Source organism: Trachinotus anak, unplaced genomic scaffold (genome assembly GCF_046630095.1).
Source record: "Trachinotus anak isolate AG129_WGS33_773 ecotype Australia unplaced genomic scaffold, CSIRO_AGI_Tana_v1 ptg000007l, whole genome shotgun sequence".
In the NCBI taxonomy this organism is placed as follows: Eukaryota; Metazoa; Chordata; class Actinopteri; order Carangiformes; family Carangidae; genus Trachinotus; species Trachinotus anak.
The window spans coordinates 1548333-1566581 of record NW_027273858.1 but is presented as its reverse complement, the minus strand read 5'-3'; the positions used below and the strand labels follow the sequence as shown (position 1 = coordinate 1566581).

Sequence of the window (18249 nt, the reverse complement as noted above, 5' to 3'; positions counted from 1 at the left end):
GAACTGTGAAGAAGCCATACTGAGTTCTTTCTGAGTGCAGAGCTATTTATCACAAAGTTGCTGAGGACAGTTGTTGCAGTGTCTGTCTTACCCTCTCTCTGTTTCTTTCTACATCACCATTTCTGTCTTGTTCTTGCTCTCATCTATCCCAAGTGTCAACTCTCTTTTCTGTCCTCTATTTCTCTTCTTAATGCTGACTGGGATCATCATGCCCCACTGGTGCTAATAGACTCTCACCCCTACAGTGTGTTTTCTTTGGTCTGAACAACAGTAAAGATTACATTGTTGTTCTCACTGACCAATACAAAGCAAACTCGACTTGGGGAAAAAGGGGCGTAAAATTAGCTCCCAAAGACTACAGATTTATGGTAACACAACTGTACCTGACATACTGGTTTTGTATTGTCTTTTATGAGAACCCACTGATAAACCAATGAACCCAAATGTTGTCATTTCAGGAGAACTCTGTATTTATCTTTTTTCATGATGCAACTTGGTTGAAACAGGAGTGACTTCTGTGCAGTCTCTGTGCGATGATTAGATGTTAAAATTGCATTTTGCTCCTCTGTTCAAATGAGTCAAACTAACTTCTCTTGAGTTCAGATAAACTGTTCTAAACATGCCACCCACTGACTTGCTTTCACTTCCTCCCCCTCTACCCCTTTATGTCTCTCCATCTATCTTTTCTCCGCTTGCTGTCTCTCCAGATAATCATAACCTACCACACTGGGCTCATTACAGCATCAAAGAGGGTCTCCATGAAAACACTGATCACTCTGTTGGGAGCAGAGCACTCAGCTTTGATTCCCTCTAACACCCGCGTGAAAAGAAACAGCTGAGAAAAACAAGCGAGAAAAGCAGTTCAGAGAATATTCTTTAACATGAAATCTGTTCTGTCTTTCAACGTGATAAATATTCGACAAAGAACCCAAACACAAGTCTGGCCAATTTCAATCGGCAGCTGTTTCTTATGTTTGTTTATATCATTCACCTCTGTCCTTTAGAAATGTGCTTTATTCCCTCTCTGCCATTGCAAGAGGTCGATTTTATTCTAATAGAGAATGAGGCAAATGCAACTGAGCATTGTGTTTGTTGTGTTGTGTTTGTTGCGCTTGAACATAAATGCACATCATGTGCATCAGATGTGTCCAGTGAGACCTTAAGTTTAGAAGTGACTGAACTAACTTAAAACTGAAATAACTTAAAATTAAAATGCTTGAAACATTCTTTCACCAGTTCCAATAATCAACTTTCACTTGCTGTTTTTTATGACAATTCAGATGGCGACTGAGAGAGGACAGATACCATCAAAATTTGAGAGACTATTATCTTAACGTCCCTCTCTGCCTCTCTTTCACTCCGTCCTTGATGTTAAAGAGCAGCTATTTTAATATTCAGGGCAGACAAGTGGCAATCAGTCTGAGTCTGAGGGTTTCAATTTAGCTTTATATGCGCACACACACACACACACACACAGACGAGAGAGAGAGGAAAGAAAAAGACATAAACACAAGCAAAGAAGCTGACCAACACACACTATGATGGAATTAGTTCCCATCACTGGAGGATAAACACCCACCTTCATGTACAAACACATACACACAAACTTCTAACATCTAAGAGATTTCAAGAAGCACTTGTTCCACATGTCTGGCTTCTAGGTAAATGAAGCACTGCTGTTAATAACATTTTCTCCACAGGCATAGGCCTCTCAATCCTCAGTAACAAAGGCTGATCTGTCAGCTTTTCTGTAGCTTGTTTCCTCTTACCTCTGTGCACCAAGTCCCTTTGGGCACAGCCATCAGTCAAATACAGGGAGGTGCATTACTCAGAAACTACTCTGAAATAATATCAGTTATGTGCAATAGGGGGAAAAGTCTAGTTTTTTTCTTCCTCCTTTAGCTTTTTTGTTTGTTTGTTTTGCTGAACAGCCATTATCTATCCAAAGCTGCCATTCATCCTGTGCTGTCACCTCGAAACAAAAAAAAAAAGTGAAACACTCACAGTTGACTGACAGGCTCATTTGCCCCTATTGTTTCTCTGAACAACTGCATCAACTGCAGGAAATGCAAAAATAAGCAAATAAAAGCAAAAAGAAGTTAGCCAGGTTAGACACAGAGTTTGCCGTCTTTTTCCCATTCGTTGTTGGCCTGTGTCCTTACTATAAGTAGCTCTGGGCAAAAACATCAGTTAAATGACTGAAATGTCAACTAGAAATGTCTGCAGCAAATAACTGATTTCTCAGGCAACTTGCTATCTCCATGTCTGCGTTATTATTACACCACAGGACCGTTCTATTATGCATGAGAGTGATTATGCTCTAGCAGATTACAAGCTGACCCCATTGCCTTTGCTTTACCTGACGTGTAATTTGGATTCAGGAGAGACGGGATGGAATGTTTGTACCATCAATCTCTCTGATGTCTGGGGATTGAATGCAATAGAACAGAATAGAATGGGTCGGCTCTTAATGACGTCCTGATATCATTTTAAAACGGAATGGGACAACAACATGATGAAAATGCTTATTTCCCTTGCTGACAACAAAACCAGTACAAATGGTATCCCCCACACACACTCGTTCACACACACACTGACAATGTTTCCTGTGGAAATGGAGTCGGTATGTGTGTACACGCTGCAGTATGATGTATTTCAAAGCTGATGTCAGGGGAATGGATTCTGACTGACTCAAAGTACCAGCTGGATATGGCTGAGTGAAAATGGCCACTGCTCTAGCTCTCTCTTAGCAGTCTTATATTTTTGGCCCTTGATTGTCTCTATTAAGTGCCTACGAAACACAAAGAGAGATTTCCTTTTCCCTTTCTGGTTTACAATTCTGGCCGAAGAAAGCTTGTGACACTACATTGCTGGTTTGAATCTGTAGTCTGGCTGGGAAAATGTAGACATCATTATCCTCAATCCTCAAATTTCAACCTGTATTCTGTCTCCATTAAGTGCAACTATGAATTTATCACCTTCATTCATTAGCGATTTATGATGCCAGTTTAACTTTAGCCAAGTTTGCAAGGGTACTTTTTCCAGACTTGTATTTTTGCATTTCTTTGCTTATTTAAATGTGTTTACTGAATAAACTGTAGGTCACATTGTTCATAGTCTGTCCTGAATCACAATGTGTTTCATTTTAATGCATTGTAAATTATTTGTTCATATTTTTGGTAATAGTCTAATTAAGTAAAATTACATCATCCATATTTGCCTGTTGCCTGCTGGCACAATGGTCGCAGTGTTTTAGTGCCCTCCGCTGTGACATGAAAAAATTAAATCATCTGCTCTGTGTGGTGTTGGTATAAAAACTGACCACACAGTCCGTCTCTCTCCTCTCCTTGATGCAAAATCAATAAGTTTGATCTGTATATTAAATTTTATTGCAATAGAGTGTGTTTCGAAATGAAATGCTCTTAAATAGGTTGTCTCTTTATAATTAAATATTAAAATCAAAAGTCTAATGCAACCTCTGTCATGGCCTGTATGGTCTTTCCAAATGAAGAATTACATTTTCTCTGATTTATAAATCTATGCACATGTTTAAAATGATACACCTTTAATTATCTGTAATGTTTGCCTTTTCTCTACAAGCAACTTTCAACAAAATAAACCCTATGATGTTTTAAGTACTTTATAAAATAAAAGCAGCAGGGAGATTCATTGTTTGCACCGCTGGCCATAGGAGCAGGGTCATTGCTAACATGATGGTGGTGGAGGTGACCTTGGCCCAGTTTGACTGTTCAGCGTGGAGGATCATCAGAGTAAGAACATTGCAATGTTGTGCAGGGTTTAACATAAACCGGCCAACCAAAGCCCACTGTGATTTGGTTTCCATATGTTCACAGTCCTTCTCTGCTATACATACTTGAATGATCTTAACATGGTTTCAAATACAGGTCAGTGTTGGCTTGTTTCTTTCACAAGTTTAACAGAATAATACCAAAAGAACCATGGCGGAGTACGAGTGGTTTCATTGTTTTCAGTACTAAATTGTTATTCGCCAGCGATGAAGGTCCATTCCAGGACGTACTCAGTGTCTTTCAGAACTGCTGAAGGGAGTCCGGCCTGCCAGTGACACCCACCTCCTCCCTCATTCCGACAGATTCGACACTTCATTTCACTTTCGCCACCTCACCTTTTTCTTTGTTTCAGATATAAATCATAATTGTGCATTATATTTGTGTATTTTTGTAGATTAGGAGATTCTTACAGCAAAACAAGAAAGCATATTTTTGCTGAATGATATACCACTCGACCACCACGGAGGAGAAGTTTTATGAGCCAACTTCAAAGGGAAATTTGAGACTCGGAAGGACACGATCATCTCTAACAATTCACCCCTCTCTACAAGTATGGTCCTAACTAGTCTTTTTCCGCTCATTTGCACTTAGGAAGCTAAAAAGACTTGAGGCAGTTTCTCTTTACATGGTAACAAACACACACAGACACACACACGCTGTCTCTACATCCAAGGTTAGGATCAAAAGGCCAGTTTCTACCTGTCCTTTATCTCTCTCAAGTGTGTCTCTTTAATGTGGAACAGCCAGAGCAGAAAACACACACACACACACACACACTCACTCACTGCACACATAGGGCAGTCAGATCAAAGGTCCAATGTCCAGCCTGTTCTCTTTGTCTGATCAAGCTTCAAACAGTCACATGTTGACAGAACAAGGCTGGGTGAGAATGTTAATCAGCTATTAAAGGACGGCAACACTGCAAAACAACTTCTGCAACAGGGCTCGATAAAAAAACGTGGGTTTTCTGATTAATCACAACTTTTAATTGAATGGTCCAATATCAGTTTTCTTTACATCTGCACCTTTTCCAAGTAACCTGTGTTAACCTTGCTGCAGCTTCAGGGGCCGTCCCTGAGAGAATCTAGAGATCACACCCACAAGGGGATAGACCGGAAGAAGACTCTGCACACTGGTCAGAGCTCTCCGTTTCAGTTTCTTGAAGAGATATTATTTCTGACTATGAGATATGAAGTCGTGAAAGTGGAAATGAACAGTGTGTGGATTCTACTTTATGCAGTGTGTCCCTGCAGGGTAGCTAACACTAGCTAGCCAAGTGTATGCAGATGTCAGGCTGATGTCTTATAGAGCAGATGAATCATAGAGCAGACTTTCAGTTTCTGCCCTGTCTGTTGAAATGGATGTGATATACTTAGTTGAAGCACCTGTTACTGACAATATATGTGTAGCTGTATGGAATTGCATTTATTTTTATTTTTTTAATTATGTATAATGAGGACGCCCTCGTAAATGGTGCAATTTTTTTATTATCATTCTTGCTCAACTTTTGTTCACATGTCAGGAAAATAAATCCTTGATTAATAGTTTTATAACTTGGAAATATGTTTACAATTTAGCCTATAATGTGCACTTCACACAATTTTATATTCAAGGAAAGAGTGTTGCTCATTTGTTAACTTTATAAGCAACGTTGGTAATTATCACACCATCAGACTGAATTGATGAGATTAGTGTCCAATGAAAACATGTTTTTGGCCTTAGAGATTTACGATCTCATTCTGTTAAGTGTAGAGTTGTTTTATGAATCTGAAAGTGTGGCTAAATATGGATGGCTGCCTGTTCGTGCCGCCTCGCTCTCCTTGTGAGGATGGGACTGCATAGCACAGTAACAACAATTAGCGTATTGGACAGTTTGTGAATTCTCCAAATGTGTGGTACACGTTAAAATTACACGGTAAAATAAACAGCACTTCCAGCCACACCTCATTCGTTCCTGTTTGAGTGTACTGAAGGAGTCCAGAGGGAGCTGCTGCTGTGAGTTGAGAGGTGTCCCCAAAAAGAGCAGCAGAGGCTTGGGCCAACAGTGACTGCTGGTGGATGCACTGATAACGCACAGCCATGCCTTCAGAGACAAAATAGGTACAGCACACATAAACAGGACAGTAAAAAATTTTTGTTCACGCCAGCGGTTTGTAATGACGGCCCAGAATCATTATGCATTAATCACCATTGAGGTTTATATGCACAAATGGGCAGAGGCCTTTCTCTGCACATCCAACAGGTTAAACTGATGTAAAGGACAGAAGCTGAGCTGTGAGGGGAAATCAGAATCAGAATCAGAATCAGTTTTATTGCCAAGTATGTTTTCACATACAAGGAATTTTTTCTGGTGATTGGTGCAATTGATCAGCAACAGTGGGGCTCTCTAGCCTTGTTGATGAGGCTAATAGCAGATGGGAAGAAGCTATTTTTGTGGCGAGAGGTTTTGGTCCTGAAGGACCGCAGCCTCCTGCCAGAGGGGAGTGTCTCAAAGAGTTTGTGTCCAGGGTGGGAGGAGTCAGCTACAATCTTCCCTGCACGCCTCAGAGCCCTTGAGGTTTGATTTACAAGGTCACTGTAAGGTACCAAATACTGGATTTAGCCTTGCACTTCTGAAAGGGTCAAACATTTGGAGGAAATGCATAAGAAAAAAAATGTGAAATTAATGTAGAAGATGTCAATATATCCTGAGTTTCTGTCACTTGTATGGGTGAAGCTCCAAAAACAGTGAATCCTAAATTTCCTATAATGCAATTTATTGGAGTCCTTTGTTAAATCCTAGCAAAACAATGCCTTAGTTTTTAATACAGTTTCTGTGAAAAATCCCCACACCAAGCCTCATGGCATCAACAGGGTCATTTTAATCATACTTTGAAATGAACCCTTTTCATAAAAATTGGTTCAGGTACCACAAACACTTTGAAGGAATATTAAAATGGATACCCATAGCATAATTTTAAGAGAGCTCCACTGATATGAACAATATGATTCGTAGAAGCAAAATAATTTAAAAGAACAAAAACTGATAATGACAAAACACAACAGAGAAAAAAGCAAAGCAAGATGAGAATCTAATTTGTGCAGGTGACATACAAGAAACCTCAAGGGCTTATAAAAATATCTCACCTCACACCAGAGAAAACAAGCAATCAACACATTACTCTTAGAGAATTGATATCAAAGGTTACGGGCAATGTTGGCAGAACAAGACTGAGATAGAATGGAAATCAAAAGTTGGGGAGCAACAGATGTAATGACATTGCAACAATCTGCTTCCAAAAAAAAATCACAACTGCTTTGGTAAGATTGCTTTTAGTGATGGTGTAGTCTGGACAACAAAGGAAGGGGAAGGGTTTTGGGGTTATTTCTCCAACATTGTCAATTAAAGACCATTAAAAAGAAGCATTCATTTAATTTCACCTGCGTATTTTATTACATATGGAGAACTTAACCAACAACCCTGCAGTTATATGTTTACACTAAACCTGTCTCCATAAAGGTTTACATTATGAGCATTTTAACGTTATAAATGATCAATTATTAGTCTTATAAAATACTGAAAAATGTTGCCATTGGATTTCAAAATAACAGCTTGTAGATTAAATTGTACCCTGGTGGGCACTCATATTACTGGGAATCACCTGTGAAGCATTATAAACAGCCATGCTAAATTTTACTGCAATCTAATCAACCAGTGTGAGTTCTCCTGAACCAAAGTGTAGGATGAATAGACCGACTAACAACCGACCGGCTGACATGGCTATTCACAGGCCCCGCCGCCAGCACTGATAAAAGGGAACTGCCCAGTCAAAGATTACAATAATTCATTTTCCTTTTGGAAATACTAATATGCTTGACACCATGATAATGACCTGTGACTTTTGTTAAACTTCCCTAACAATTGTGGAGGAACAGGAGACATAATGCATGTTAGTCAAAAAGCCCTGTATTTCTTAGCCCTCTGTGTGAGTGTCTGGCTGGGTGCCAGTTTGTCAGGATGGCTGTGTCCACCGCAGCCCAGTGTCCCCTGTCTCCAAACTAATTGTCAGGGACAGCCTGGTAATTCGGCAGGTAATAGCAGAGCAGCCCTCTACTAATGGATTCCTGCCCAGGAAATGAGACCTTGGAACCACCATGACAAGATGACTGACAGTTAGATTAGAGCACAGACAGAAGGAGGGAAGGAGAAAGAGAGTGAGAAAACAGTATGCAAACAAAGAATGTGAGAAGAAAAGAGAAAGAAGAAACAAAAAAACAGAGGACAGCATGAGATGAGATGAGATGAGATGAGATGAGATGAGATGAGATGAGAAAAAAAACAGGCAGAAGAGAGATGACAGAAAAGAAAAGATTTTTAACCAAGTGGCAGCAGTGCAATGCATACAATCAGATGCAGATACAGGTCAGGAGCCTCGTTTAATGTTCACATCAAACATCAGAATGGGGGCAAATCATGATCTCAGTGACTTTGACCGTGACTGATGATTGTCGGTGGCTGACAGGCTGGTTTGAGTATTTCTGAAACTGCTGATTTTGTGAGAAAAAAAACAGTGAAAAAAAACTTGAAAAACAAAAGTTACTTACTTAGTTTCTTTCTAACCCTAACCCTAACCCTTTCACTGTATAAAATAATTTTTGGAACATGCTAGGCTCTGTCAGCATAACGCAAGCATTTAGATTTTGCCAAAGATAACGGTGGAAAGGGTAGTTGAAAGTGTGCTTGACATGTTACAGGGTTTAGTTTAGATGGGTTTAGTACTTGATACTCAGCATGTTTTCTAGAAATTACTTCCACAAAAATGACAGAGAGGAGGAGTGGAAAGACTCCTGAGCAGGAAGCCATGGACCATATCATTGAGGGCAGAGAAGGAAGAATAATTAACACATTTAAAGGTAAGTTTTTCATTTCAAATATGAGTGTTTTAATGCCACTCACATACTTACATCACATAATCCCTCAATTAACTCTAATAGTTTTCTACATCTTCAAGTTAAAAAATGCAGGTAAAGTTACGGACATTTAAATGCAAATCTGCAGCTTATTGTAGAAGAGAGTCCATGCTGACAAGCAAAAATAAAAATTTCATTCCAAATGTACCCGTGGGTAAACATGTGGGTGGCCTTTGTGAGTTTAACTGTAGAAGAACATTCCATGTGTTTGCAAGATGTTGCACTTTGAAAATAAAGACCATGAAGCCGTGTTTGGTTGCCTAACAAATAGTTTGGCTTAGGTTAATGTTTTAATTGTTCTCTTGATATTTTAGGGAGAGGTGTTTTACATGGGAATACATTAAACCATCAAATTTAGTGTTAGGTCTAAGTAAAGGTCTAAATTACACAAATAACCACTTTTTAATTTCATCTGAAATGGAACACACTACTGGTAAATGTCCTGCTTGTTAATTTACCAAAACTGATTTCTTGTTAGAGTTATTTGTAAAAGGTGAACAAATGAATCATCAGTTCAGAACAATGATGTTATACACTGCATGGTGTTCTTGTATATCAGGTAGTTAAATTTATCAACATTTAACACAAATATCTAATAGAATAAAATTAAACAAAATTACACAATGACATTTTATACCCAGACTCTCAAAGGTCGACTTTACTGTGAAGCGGCTTTGACTTGACTAGTTGGCAGACACATGCAATAGCGGTAATTCTACTTTTTTTTTTTTTTTTTTTTTTAAATGTGCCAGCACTTGTTGGTACAGCCACTTTCCACACTGACCAAACCAGTAAAGGCAGATGAGTCCTCTCCAAAAACATTCTGACATTTTTGGGAGAGGACGTCCACCAGTTGGTGGAATTTTGTTTCTCCTAAGAATTGTCTTTCTTCGCCTTGCTCAGGAAGTCTTTCCCCTTTGTCCTTGTGCCTACCTGGCTACCTCAGTCAGAACATTTGTTTATGGCAGTTGAGATGTTCCTGTGCAGACTGTTCAGCTCTATCAATTTACTAGGCAACAGCCATAGCTGCATGGAAATTCACATGAACTCACAGTCAGTCAGTCCATCAGTGGTAGTTTCCTATATTCCATCCTTTAAACACATCTGACCACTTTCTAGTGCAAGTGAAATAGATAGACAGACAAACAGAGAGAAAGACAGACTGTTAGTTCACCCAGCTCTGGTCATGGCCCCATTACAAGCAATACTCAGAGGCTTCCAAATCTTAAGAGAACAACTGTAACGGTCTCATTCTTCTGATGAGAGGGCAACAATTAAGACTGCATCAAACCCCAAAGACTCTTCTTGCACCAAAGAAATTACTGTTTGCAAGAGACCCCAATTTAAAATCACTTGTCACCTTAAAAAGCATGAAGAGCCTGACATTGCTTTAGCTTTTCGTTCCCTAAACACTATAAAGAGAAAAAAAAAGGTTACTTGAGAAGCTCCAGAAACAAAGGTTTTACCAACATAATCAAGAGGTGATGGAGAATCAGAGTGGACCACTGAAACAGGAAAAAAAAAACCAGAAAGATCAAACGTCTCACTAAATACCAAAGCTTTTATTAGTTCTTTTCACAACAGTCACAAAGTGCATTACAGGAACAAGATAAATCGAACAACTATCATGCAATGAGACTGGGATGAAAAAACATGACTACGAAACTACAAAAAACAAAACTACAGAGGGGAATATGAGATAAAATGGATTAAACATGGGACACCAGAGACTTAAATGAAATTGAAAAGTAAACCCAGATTGATAAAAGAGAATAAATGTACTACAAAAAAGGCATTCACATAAAAGTATGCTTGAAGAAATGATTTAAAAGATTATACTAACTTCAGTAGCCTAAGGCAGGGAGTTGTGTGCAGTAGCTTGGGAGTAATGACAGTAAAAGCCCTATTTTGGATCTGGGCTAAAAAATTAGTAACAGCCTATCCGATGTTAGAAATGTGACTGGACTCAAGATTTAAAGCTCTGCTTTTTGTAGAAACTTGATTTGTCATTTTACCATGCAAAGAGAGATCAGAATCAAAAATCCTGTTATGGGTGGGATGTTTGACACTGGTGGGCATGCAACCAAGAAAGAAAAGAGTGTGATCGAAAAGTTTATTGAGCTCTTCAAACTTCACCCTGTATTATTCTAAAATCAAGTTGGAGGAAGTTCTATGACATCCAACGCTTCCTTCACTGGACTGTAGAGCAATGCAGAGCTAGGTGTAATCCACATAACATAACAATCAAAGTGAATATTTTGTTTGAAGATTATGTGATTTGGGTGCAGTATGTAAATTGAAAATAGTATTATGGTTAATATTATTCTTTATTCAAGGAAATACTCCACCTTACGACAAGCTTAATTCTTGAAGCTTTAAACCAACCTTATTACTGGCACAAACTTATCCTACCTTTAAAAGATATTTCAGTGTAGCTCATATTCTCTCCACCCTAATGAGACTTGTTTGGAACAACACATTTAAAGAGGCTTTAAGCAGATGTATTTATTTTTTTCTTAATCTCTATGCTGACAGTCCCTGAGAAGCTAAGTGTCATTCAGAGCCTTTTACTCAGCCTTGGAAGGTCAGGGTTTTTCCTGCATAGAGGCAGCTGCCTCCATCAAATTTCGTGCCACCTCCAGCTCTCCACAAACTCTGACGAGCGTCTTCATGGAAAACGCTATTTTCTAACAAGCACTACACTTGGTGCATTTCTATATTTCTTTATAACTGCAATTGCTGCATTATGCCAAGGCAATGGCATTGTATTGTAATCAGCACAGTGCAACGGGAAAGGCACAACCAAAGCTGTCCAAGAGAGAAAAGATCAGCAATTTTCCTCAAATAGTTTCCTCCAATGAGCGTCTCTTTTTTTCCCCTATAGCAGGAGTGTGTCAGGCGGTGGAGCCCTGATATTTGGTGTCTGTTCAAACAGGAGAATATTGTTTCTTTTGCACCCAAACACGTCCAATTTCTTAAGTTTCCTAAATTAATGTTACATCATATCCTGTTCGTCGCAGGCAGTAATAATTCATGTTACTAGCGATACGCCATAAATTCGTCTGTGTGGAAGTGAAAGGGACCGGTGATGGAGAGCATCAGAGTCAGAGTGCAAGACATTTACATGATTTTAACATCACTTTTTTATTCATCTTCCCCAAAGATATTTTTAACTACCTAATTTTAAACTACCTCCTCAGACCTGGAATGATTAGTCTATGTCACAGTAAAAGAAAATAACAAAAAACAGTCCTTTGTTGTGGACATGTGGCATCTTTTGTCTTTCCTCACTGTAAAACATTTACATTTTTGGGAGACTGACAAAAGCATAAACAATTATTTTCATTCCACTAGGTACAAAACACTTTTCTTTCAGTCTGCCTTGCTTTTGGTTATTACACTAACATCTTAATAATATTATTGTAATTTTTAATTTGGCCTTTCAAACTGATCTTGATTTCAGTTCTCATGATGCAGCGGGGTGTCCCTTAAAGCTACTGGGAGGTATTTTTCAAACACTCCATGACAAAAAGGGGATTTTCTGGGGATTGCTTCAGTGAGCTTCAGAGGGCAAACACCATTACTGCTGGGACATCATTCGATGGCAACAGATGAAACAAGTATTACAGTATGACACACTACATAGGTTGACTTGGGTAAGTCTGTTGTAACCATGATTGGGGCTTGATTGCCTCCTGTCCCACAACAAAGGAAATGACAGCTAGATGCAGCAGTACATCTTACAAGGAAATCAAATATGGTTGCTTTCAGATGTAATCCTCCTTGCACAAAAGGTCGGTGTTCAGGAATTTAGGAATAAACATGATTATGCTCAGATTAACCATCATCTTCTGGGTAAACTGGATTGGTTTTGCCAATTTAACAGCCTTCACAAAGCCAGTGTAACAAGCACACAGAAAATAATCCAGTTTTTATCATGTATTTGGAATGTGTATATGAATTCTTCTCTCTATAATGTTTCCTCTCCTTACCTCTTTTCTCTATCTTCTCTTTCCTCACTTCTCTTTCCTATTTGCACCTCCTTTGCAAAATACAGAGCGAATCACAGATTAGATGACAAGTTATTTGTTTTACTGTTTCTGTTTCATGCTGCTTCCAGTCTTCTGTCACTCTTATTCTCTCTTTTTCCCCTTTTTCTATTTTCTCGTCACTTGTTTTCACTTTTGAAGCTCAGATAAAATTGTCTGTTGCTGTCTTCCCTGCCTTGGTTTCTGCCTCTGTCCGATTGTTGTCGTTTTTATCCCTCATTCTGTTTTGTCAGTACTCCTCTGTCCTTCTCTTTTCCTCTTTTCTCTCTCTTAACTCCTTCGTACCATCACCTTTTTTTCCTTTCAACAGGAGATGAGAGGATATGTTGTTTGCTTCCCGTCCACTTTGTTTTCTTGACTTTTTCCTTTTCAGTCTGATTTCTGTCTCTGTTCTCTCCCTCGCTCTCTCAGGTTTTCTCTGCTCAGATGAAAAGATCACTCCTGGCTGCCATTTGTTGTCTTTGCTCTGAGAGTCTTTCCTCTGGTTCTTTGCCACATGCTGCTAGTCTGACGGCTTGGGTCAAACAAACTGACCCGCTGTGCATTGCTAATGTGCTCCGGGGGAATCAGTTAAATTATGCTCACTGCGGGGGTGAAGACATACATAACACTGGCATCAAACTCCTCAAGGTTACGCAGTATTTAGCCCTACAGGTTCCAGCTGTTTACAGAAGATGAGGCATGTTTTTCCAGACTGACATGCCCATCCTACATTTGCCTGTGTTGGCCATGAGACTGGCAAACGTCACAGTTAGCCTACAGTGGTCCCAGGAAAGATAAGAGATGATGCTTTGTTGGCAGACACACAGATAACTAAACTACACATTAAAATGGGTTTCGTTTTGAACACTATAACCAGATCAGAGCCATATTCAAACAATGTGTGTTTGACTGTGTTTCATTGCTTTGTCTTAGGGTTTTGACTCTGCATAGCCTGGTTTTAGAATAATTGATAAATTACATATTTAAACAAAGCTTTACAACTCTTTACTTTTATTATGTACCCAGATGACACAGTCTGAAACAAGCAGGTTTGATATGATAAAATATTGATCTGTGCACTATCTTCATCATCATCAGTTGTTAATCCAGGCATGCCAATAGAGTTTTATCAATATTAGATTTTTACTGCCCTATGGAAGAAAATAACAATGGTTTGTTGAGGTTATGGATCAATGCCCATAATTTAAGTAATTTTTTGGTGACATACTGAGATTTCTGACTTTATAAAACTCACCTTCCATACACAATAGAAAGACAAGAAGACAGGCAGATGAACAGAAATAGATCAACAGACCGACAGAGGAGAGCAGATATGTGAAGCCCCAGGGAGCTGCTCTGTCTAGGTGAGGTTTTACAATGTGTAATATCACAACACATCCATATCAAACATCAAGAGCGAGTCTACAGCAACTCTCCTCTGCCTTCTCTCCCTTTCCCTCTTTTGCAAAAATCTCTCTGCTGTCAACCTGTCTGCCACCTTTTGTTTCCTTGTCACCTCGGTCCTCTTTTAGTGGGGGTGAAAGTGTTTTTCTACGAGTAGAAGTGCTGGTACTTTGTTGAAACTTAACAAATCAAAGTTTGATGATCTTGTGACAAGCTAACCACAATCACAATGGAACCAGAGATCGAACTGATTCAATCTGATGGACCAATGGTGGTTTTTCAGCCAAAAAAATAAATAAAATCAGTTAATTATGTTAAGTACAGTGTTTCACATACATTGATTTATTTGTGGCAGCCTGCAACAATATTAACTTTGACTGCCACATATCGATTTTCTTTTTTTTTTTTTTTTTTTACCATTTTAAATGGTTAAAATCTAATTTCATTGTAGAGCTCATTTCCCTCACCGTGCGTATCTCACTCATTGATTCAGGTTGCATTGATTGACTGAGTAGCATCACATGACCAGTGCCGTAAAAGCTGTGCCAATTAAAAACAGAAAAACTGTCAAAATGTGATAATTATTAATAATTTATAGATTATAGATGAGGGTCTGGATTGAATCAAACCAAGATCCGCCTATTAGTGACCTCGGTCAACAGCTAGTATTGGTCTATTTACCAGAAATCAATTCTTTTTCCCTCTATATAGTAGTTGTTACCACAGGCTGCACAACACAACTTCATGTGTAGGTTACTGTTTTAGGGTGACAAAGAAAAATTGATTTCCAGGAAAAGTGCCATTTTATCTGGGTGTAAAACTACTAAATTTATCAATACATCACGTGGTATCAGATCAATTCCTGACCCAGTATTTTAGGCAGTATCAGAGGCATTTCCAATAGTAGTATCGGAATTGGAATAATTCCCTCCATTAGGAGATTTGTGTAATGACTGAACAAGTTAGCCACAAGAGCCAATCACAAACACTAATCCATCCATCTACCCATAGTATCTACTTTACCACAGTATACAATCCAGAGTAAAATCAATACTTCCAAAGAGTATTTTAGGAGCAGCCACTGTAAGATGTCTGTTGTAAAACTTTAACCATTTCCAGTTGTATGATCGTCTCTTAGATGGTGGTAAAGATTGATCTGCCTATCTCTATCCAGTCACATGCATCAGGCAGCACTGATAATCACATGCACAACTTGTTCCCAGAGGACTTCTGGTATATGGGCCATACCCTGTGTGTCTCCACGTGTGATCATGCGTTCACTTTTAACATCTGTGGATGTCTTTGATGTTTGTCTCTGTGCGTGTTATATGTATGAAGCTGTGTTGATGCCTCTGTGTATGTGATTTCTGAAAATGGTAAGTGTGAAGATAATGTGTGTGTGTATGCAGAAAGAGAGAGAGAAAGACAGACAGACAGGCAGAGAAAGAGACTGACAGGAAACCAGCACTGTCAGGTGTACTTAGCTCAGAGCGCAGTGATGAGTCCTCCACTGCGGCTGGAGGAGTCACGGCCCCATTATACACAGGTCACACACTGACCTTTAGTGTGAGAGTGTGTGGAAGTGAAAGTCCTGTTGTGGTCTGATTGTATTTTTTATGGATTACATATATATTGTGTGTGTTTTTTTGGTTAAAGAGAAAGTGAACAAAAGTGCATAGTATACCGTAATTTCCGGACTATTGAGCGCACCTGAATATAAGCCGCACCAACTAAATTGAAAAAGAAAAAAGAATTTGTACATATATAGACCGCACCTCTTTATAAGCCGCAGGTGTCCACGTTGTAACATGGGATATTTACACAGAAAGATTTTTTTTATTTTTATTTTAATAAGTGCTTTTTTCCGAACAGTGCCTGTAACACGGCAGTAACACGGCAGTAACAAGCAGTCACAGCAGTAACACGACTGGTTAATAAAAAAATAACCAGCCTACCAGCCGTAGGCCGTTAGCCTACCAGAAAAGTCACTGATCCCTATCTTCATCTTCCTCCTGCGCACTAAAACCACTGAAGTCGTCATCTTCAGTGTCGGAACTGAACAGCCTCAGAATGACTTCGTCACACACTTTCTCAGTCTCTCTTTCGTTGTTGCTCTCAATGTCACTTTCGCCCCCTGGAGGCTGTTAGCCCGTAAAAATCTATAGATTAGCCGCATCGTTGTTTAAGCCGCAGGGATCAAAACGTGTGAAAAAAGTAGCGGCTTATAGTCCGGAAATTACGGTAATTCTTCCAAACTAATAAAATACAGTCTCTCTGTGTTCGTCCCAGACACATTTTAATGCACTTGTCACGTTTGAAATAAAAATATATATATATAAAAAATAAAAACTGAATATTTATTTAAATCATATTTAAATCATGTGACTCAAACACAGTTTTACACCTTGCAGACATCAGCAGTATATTCAAACACTAGAGCATATTCATTTTGAAGAAAACATAAGTTCCAATTCTTTTTCAGGTGAACTGGGATTGTACGTAATCCGAGAAGTACTGTACTGTAAACAGATACAGTATATAACATAATCCACAACAGATACAGTATATAACATAATGCAAAAGTAACTGTCTGAACCGCCCTGTTTTGTCACGTTTTTCTAAGCCTATATCAATTGATTTTTTCAGAGGCTATTTGGGGGAAGAAATACACAACAGCACCAGAAACTATACACCTCTGATATGCATATTATTGCCTTAATAATTTACAGCGGACATGTTATCCAGCATTTTACACACCCAGCACAAAAGAATTATCATCCATCCCTGTTTCTGTCTACCTGATGAATGTATGTCAAATTTTCATTCTCCTTTTATTTTTGGTCGCCACTAACTCCTGAGAAAAATGTCTGTCTCTTATAGCTGTTAGCCATTTGACTTCCCTCACCACCTTGTTGCTAACTTTGTCAGCTGCCTGCTGCTCAAAGCGATGTTAATAAGAACAGTGGGACTGACCTAAAATTAAACCAGTTGTATGATAATGCTATGTGTGAAGTGACCTCTTTTTACAGTGCACAGACAAGTCAGTTCAACTTATTTTAAGTTACGGGGAGGGGGGGGATTTGTTTTATTTCTACCCTACAAACATTTCATCCAAATATAACCTGTCAGTTTACATAATTTTTGCTTACATCCCCTGCTTTCTGTTTAATTCAAATCAAATTACTAAATGTAATGCAGTGAAACTTTTTGTAAACTTTTTAGTTTTTGATCTAGATCTTAAAATGCCTTTGGTGCACTTCCTTCTACAATCTCCTTGCACTTATTAAATAGATGTAGTACTTAACATTTACTGATGTCCTTCACTTGTAAGTCACTTTGGACAAAAGCATCTGCCAAATGAGTAAATGTAATGTAAATGTAATGTAATGTTATGTTGCTATCCCCAAACCAGGTAAATGTTGCCGTTTCCTGGGATCCAGTCACCGTACCTCTTGTCCATCAGGGACCAAAACTGAGTAAATGTAGGTAAATTAAAAACACATCAGTGCGCTCATCTTACAAAGACTTAATGCAAGTAAATATAGTACCTCAACCAAGAATCCAGGCCAATTAAAATATAATACTTTGGGGACTTATACTAAGTAATCATCTCTCACCTGAGGCCTATTCAAGGGGTCATTTGTGTATTGAATTCCCTTCTCTCAAACACTTTCTTTTAAACAGAAGAGTAGGTCAGATTTTTTCTTACTTCAGAGAATCATCTCCACAGAACTCACTAAGGGGAAGAGGAGAACGACAGGGGGGATGTCCTCAAACACAAATTACACCTCTCTTCCTGTACATCGCTTCTTTCTGTTACCTCCTACTTTCCTCTGTGCTGCAGTCATGCTGAGGAGTCAGAGAGTTGAGTTGCTGAACACGTTTCTAACAAAGTCCATTTTGTTCAGTGTCCTGGAATACAGACACATGACAACAACACATTCTCAAGTTCATCATGGATGCAACCCCATCACAATATTGCATCTAAATGGGTCTCAGTTATGTAGATATACATATATGCATATAACAATATATATGCACCCAAGTCAGACAGA

At 38.8% G+C, this 18249-nt stretch overlaps 1 long non-coding RNA gene across 4 annotated transcripts in view; it reads right to left on the bottom strand.

Annotated features, from left to right (window-relative positions):
• Positions 1–18249, bottom strand: part of LOC139622533 (uncharacterized) — a 118661-nt gene that overhangs the window by 86253 nt on the left and 14159 nt on the right. Inside the window, exon 3 of one of the 4 annotated variants that reach the window (XR_011691299.1) lies at positions 6376–9874. The exons of the other annotated variants lie outside the window; for them this stretch is intronic. This is a non-coding gene — a long non-coding RNA (uncharacterized lncRNA). Of the gene's footprint in view, positions 1–6375; positions 9875–18249 lie in introns of those variants that run through there. 4 annotated transcript variants of the gene reach the window in all.